Below are 6000 nucleotides of genomic sequence, written 5' to 3'. Positions count from 1 at the left end.
AAAAATATGGCAATATCGCGAAATGATCAAGTATGACACATATAATGGACCTGCTATCCCCGTTTAAATAAGAAAATATAATTTCAGTAGGCCTTTAAATACACATTGGTATCTTGGTTTTCGTTAATAATTTGTTCCAATCGGTTTAAAATTAAGGATGTGGATCTTTGGGCAACTCACTATTCCTATTCAGTTTGATTTTTCGGAGTAACGATTCGATTCAGAATTGATTCCCGATTCAAAATCAATACTTTTTTGCTACATTGGGTGGCAGTTATATGGTTAACTACATTCCCCCATACAATAGAAAAACATCTCTGATTAATTACTATAGTACTTACAAAATATATATATTTTTCAAAATAAAATTCTACATAAATATTTTCATCCATCCATTTTCTACCGCTTGTCCCTTTTGGGGTCACGGGGGTTGCTGGAGCCTATCTCAGCTGCATTCGGGCGGTAGGCGGGGTACACCCTGGACAAGTCGCCACCTCATCACAGGGCTACATAAATATTTAATTAAATCAAACACAAATAAGGCAACCAGAGAAATATCCAACATTTCTCTTTTCTAAAGTAAATATTTACACTTTTTTTTAAATAGATTTTTTATTTTTTTGAATTGATAAAGAATCAAATATATAATAGAGAAAATAGGAATCGCGATTAATTTGATAATCTTTTTTTTTTTAGACAGCCGTATTTAAAAACCCAAACAATTTTTGTATTAAAATAATGTAAATCAACAGTAGAATTAACTGAACGCAGTGAGCCCTTTTTTCAGTCATTCACAATCTTGGTCTAGGTGGGCGGAGACTATAGCGGGGCGCCAGCTTTATGCGCACAGGAAACCCGGACAGATAGCCGCCCTACTCGCGACTCGCCGCAAAGTAACACAAATTAGGAGGAAAAAATTATGATTACAAAGCCAAATGTGTTGTTATGGGGATATTTCAGCTTCCAATTGGATGGGCAATATGAGCCCATCAACATTGACGTAAAAGCGAGAATGCAGTGATCACGTGATGGCAACAAACAAAAAGAAAACGTCTGATTTCCATTTTCCTTTTATTTCATTTTTTTTTGTCCTGTCCAGAGCTACTCAGGCAAATCATATTTTTGATGTAGACTTCATTTTTCCGACTTGGAAAAAAGGCACTTTTAACATGTTCAATAATTATTTAAGTTACATTTTGTTTACATAAATGAGAGTCCATTTTATTTTGTGTTTATTTATTTAGTATATCAAAGTTATTCAACTTCCAATTACAGTACAATGATAAATAATTATACAGTTAATATCATTTTAAGTGGTTACTTGCATTATTATATGTTATGATTACATTATAGACACTTTTCTCAATTAGTTCTACAGTTTAAGAGCATGATTGATTGATTGATTGAAACTTTAATTAGTAGATTGCACAGTACAGTACATATTCCGTACAATTGACCACTGAATGGTAACACCCGAATAAGTTTTTCAACTTGTTTAAGTCGGGGTCCACGTTAATCAATTCATTGTAAATGATGTAGACCAGGGGTCTCAAACTCAATTTACCTGGGGGCCACTGGATGCAGAAACTGGGTGAGGCTGGGCCGCAAGAAAAGATTTCTTAAAAAATCTAACATGCACTTTTTAATGAATTCACCTTCTATGAGTTGCTTTCCCGCCCTAGCAACATACTTGCCAACCCTCACGATTTTTCCGGGAGACTCCTGAATTTCAGTGCACTTCCCGACAATGTACCGGTGCACCATTCTCCCGAATTTGTCCCAATTTTCACCCGGCCGACATTATTAAGTGCTGCCTTGACTGCACTGCCTTTAACATCCTCTACAACAGAGGTTCTCACCTTTTTTCAGTGATGTATAGAGTTAGGTCTGCTTGGGATTCTGGGTAATTGTTCTGGTGTGTTTATGTTGTATAACAGTGCGGATGTTCCCCCGAAATGTGTTTGTCATTCTTGTTTGGTGTGGGTTCACAGTCTGGCACATATTTGTAACAGTGTTAAAAGTTTTTTTACGGCTACCCTTAGTGTGACCTGTGTAGCTGTTGAACAAATATGTCTTGCAATGACGCAAATGTGTCTCACATGGGGAGATGCAGCAATCAACTGAGCTTGCATGCTGTCAGTTCAGAATGTATGGCACTCCCTGAATATATTGTTGATCTGGTAAAAATTGACAGGGGCCTCGGCAGAATTGTTGCCCTGGAATTCAGGGGTCTCCCGGAAATTTGGGGGACGTGGGCAAGCATGACCTATCAAGCGCCATTCATATTAAACTCGCGGGCCGCACCAACATTAAATTGTCATATCAAAGCGCGGGCTGCATTATAACGTCTCGCGGGCCGCAATTGGCCGCGGGCTGCATGTTTGAGACCCCTGATGTAGACAGAAGCTCTGAGTGTCTGGCTAAAGCCAAATATTTTGGAAAATGAATTGTTGCCTATTGTTCCAATGTGTGGCGCCTTGAAACAAGAATATGCTGATTGACGGTCTAAAAGTAACATGGCTTCCTTCTCTCGTTATTTTCACGTTTTTTTTGCATTTTTATGTATAAAATATAAAAATCGCGAATAGCAATTTTTGAAGAGAAAACACAATTAGTTTTTTTCATTATAGCTCAGCCCTATGTAGTATATATCATTTGTTCTTATTTAGCCATTTTTATGCATGAAAATTATTAATGTAGGCTAAAATTATGTAGAATATGCAACAAAAAAAAGTCTATAATGAAATGAAGATGTAAGTGTTACAATAAGTAGCACTGTAATTTTTCCTCATTCCTGTAAAAATCTTGCATGTGACTGAATCATTAAGGAGTGGGACTATCCAGGACTAGCTGCAATGTGCTCAAACAACCACCAGATGGCATCTGTGAGCAGATAATGCTGTATCATCTCTGTCTATTTTGGATTTATCAGTTCGGGACTGCATTCTTTGCTCGCAGTTAAAATAAAATATGAGGCAAAATTAACTGTTACATCTGTTTATGGCAAGGGATGATTGTAGGCCTACACATGTGTAACCATGGATCTCCAGAAGATGCGTAACGGCGGCTAATTGGCTACGCTGTCGAGTGTCTTCGTTCTTTGCCATCCTTTAATATCCACTGGCGGCGTCAGTCTGTGTAAATGGACTATTGTTGGTGCTTTTTGGATGGTTATTTAGAAGGCTTTGCGGGTGGATTAGGAGTCCCCAGTGACTTCGTTGTTTGCTGACTTTTGCTCGCTTTTATTTACGATTTAGAATGCATAAAAAAAGAAAAACATACAGTACATGTCAAAAGTTTGGACACACCTTCTCCTCATTCAATAGTTTTTTTTATTTTCATGACTATTTACATTGTAGATTGTCACTGAAGGCATCAAAACTATGAATGAACACATGTGGAATTATGTACTAACAAAAAAAGGTGAAATAACTGAAAACATGTTTTATATTACTTTTTCGCACACTCTTGGTATTCTCTCAATGAGCTTCAACAGATAGTCGCCCAATTTTCCCTCCAATTTTTCATATGTGTGAGCAAACGCCAAAACTCCTTGAGCATTCGTGGCGCACATGTGAGCGACGACAGACGTGCACACTGTTATGCGCCTATCTTTTTTTCGATTTTGTGCGCGGCCTAGATTTGCCGTGCGCAGAGGACGCGTGAGCAGTGTGCAATTGCATAGCTGCGTACCTTATAGGGAACGTTGTAGTCGCCTGCAATGGTTTTCACTTCACAGGTGTGCTTGAAGCTCATCGAGAGAATGCTAACAGTGTGCAAAACAGTAATCACAGCAAAGGGTGGCTATTTTGAAGAAACTAGAATGCAAACCATGTTTTCAGCTATTTCACCTTTTTTTTTGTTAAGTACATAACTCCATATGTGTTCATTCATAGTTTTGATGCCTTCAGTGACAATCTACAATGTAAATAGTCATGAAAATAAAGAAAACGCATTGAATGAGGAGAAGGTGTGTCCAAACTTTTGACCTGTACTGTATGTGTTCTTGTCTTAAAGGCCTACTGAAATGAGATTTTCTTATTTAAATGGGGATAGCAGGTCCATTCTCTGTGTTATACTTGATCATTTCGCAATATTGCCATATTTTTGCTGAAAGGATTTAGTAGAGAACATCCACGATAAAGTTTGCAACTTTCGTTGTTAAGAGAAAAGCCCTGCCTTTAACGGAAGTCGCAGACGATGACGTCACACGTGTGGGGGCTCCTCACATATTCACATTGATTTTAATGGGAGCCTCCAACAAAAAGTGCTATTCGGACCGAGAAAACGACAATTTCCAATTAATTTCAGCGAGGATGAAAGATTTGTGTTTGACGATATTGATAGCAACGGACTAGAAAGAAAAAAAAAAACGCGATTGCATTGGGACGGATTCTGATGTTTTTAAACACATTTACTAGGATAATTCTGGGAAATCCCTTATCTTTCTATTGTGTTGCTAGTGTTTTAGTGAGTTTAATATTACCTGATAGTCTGAGGTACGTGTCTCTACGGGTGTCTTGACACGCAGTGTCTCAGGGGAGTCGACGGCAGCTATGGACGGCACAAGCTCAGCTTTTCTCCGGTAAGAAGCGACTTTTTAACCACAATTTTCTCACCGAAACCTGCTGGTTGACAAGTGGCATGTTGACATGTTCGCTTGACCGCGCTCTGATCCATAATAAAGTTTTGCTTCCAGGAATTTTAAACAATGAATCACCGTGTGTTTGTGTGGCTAAAGGCTAAAGCTTCCCAACTCCGTCCATCTACTTTGACTTCTACAATATTAATTGAAAGAATTGCAAAAGATTCAGCAACACAGATCTCCAAAATACTGTGTAGTTATGCCGTTAAAGCAGACGACTTTTAGCTGTGTGTGTGTGCAGCGCTCATATTTGCTTAAAACCCATGACGTCTTGCGTACACGTCATCATTACACTACGTTTTCAAGACGAAACTCCCGGGAAATTTAGTTGTGGGTTTCAGTAGGCCTTTAAAGGCCTACTGAAACCCACTACTACCCATCACGCAGTCTGATAGTTTATATATCAATGATGAAATATTAACATTGCAATACATGCCAATACGGCCTTTTTAGTTTCCTAAATTGCCATTTTAAATTTCCCACAAGTTTCTTGTTGAAAACGTCACGTGTTGGAGGGGACATAAAAACGTGATTGCATTGGGACGGGTTCTGATGTTTTTAGACACATTTACTAGGATAATTCTGGGAAATCCCTTATCTTTCTATTGTGTTGCTAGTGTTTTAGTGAGTTTAACAGTGCCTGATAGTCGGAGGTGTACTTCCACGGGTGTGTTGACGCCAGTGTCTCAGGGAAGTCGACGGCAGCTGTATGGGGGGCACAAGCTCAGCTGATATCCGGTAAGAAGCAACTTTTTACCACAAATTTCTCACCGAAATCTGTTGTTTGACATTCGGTTGGGATCCATGTTCGCTGTGATCCATAGTAAAGTTTCACCTCCAGGAATTTTAAACAAGGAATCACCGTGTGTTTGTGTGGCTAAAGGCTAAAGCTTCCCAACTCCGTCTTTCTACTTTGACTTCTCCGATATTAATTGAACAAATTCCAAAAGATTCAGCAACACAGATCTCCAAAATACTGTGTAGTTATGCCGTTAAAGCAGACGACTTTTAGCTGTGTGTGTGTGTGCAGCGCTCATATTTCCTTAAAACCTGTGACGTCTTGCGTACACGTTATCATTACACAACGTTTTCAAGACGAAACTCCCGGGAAATTTAAAATTGTAATTTATTAAACTAAAAAGGCCGTATTGGCATGTGCTGCAATGTTAATATTTCATCGAGATATATAAACTATCAGACTGTGTGGTGGGTAGTAGTGGGTTTCAGTAGGCCTTTAAATAGGGATTGTAAATGATAGGTAAAATTCCCAAAAATGTAGTTTTACTTTAACTTGTTGAATAAAAATATATACATAAATACATCTTTTAAAAGTCTATAAACTGCGTTATGTTTTC

This window comes from Nerophis ophidion, linkage group LG11, assembly GCF_033978795.1.
Source record: "Nerophis ophidion isolate RoL-2023_Sa linkage group LG11, RoL_Noph_v1.0, whole genome shotgun sequence".
Classification (NCBI taxonomy): domain Eukaryota; kingdom Metazoa; phylum Chordata; class Actinopteri; order Syngnathiformes; family Syngnathidae; genus Nerophis; species Nerophis ophidion.
Note: the sequence above shows the minus strand (reverse complement) of the source record.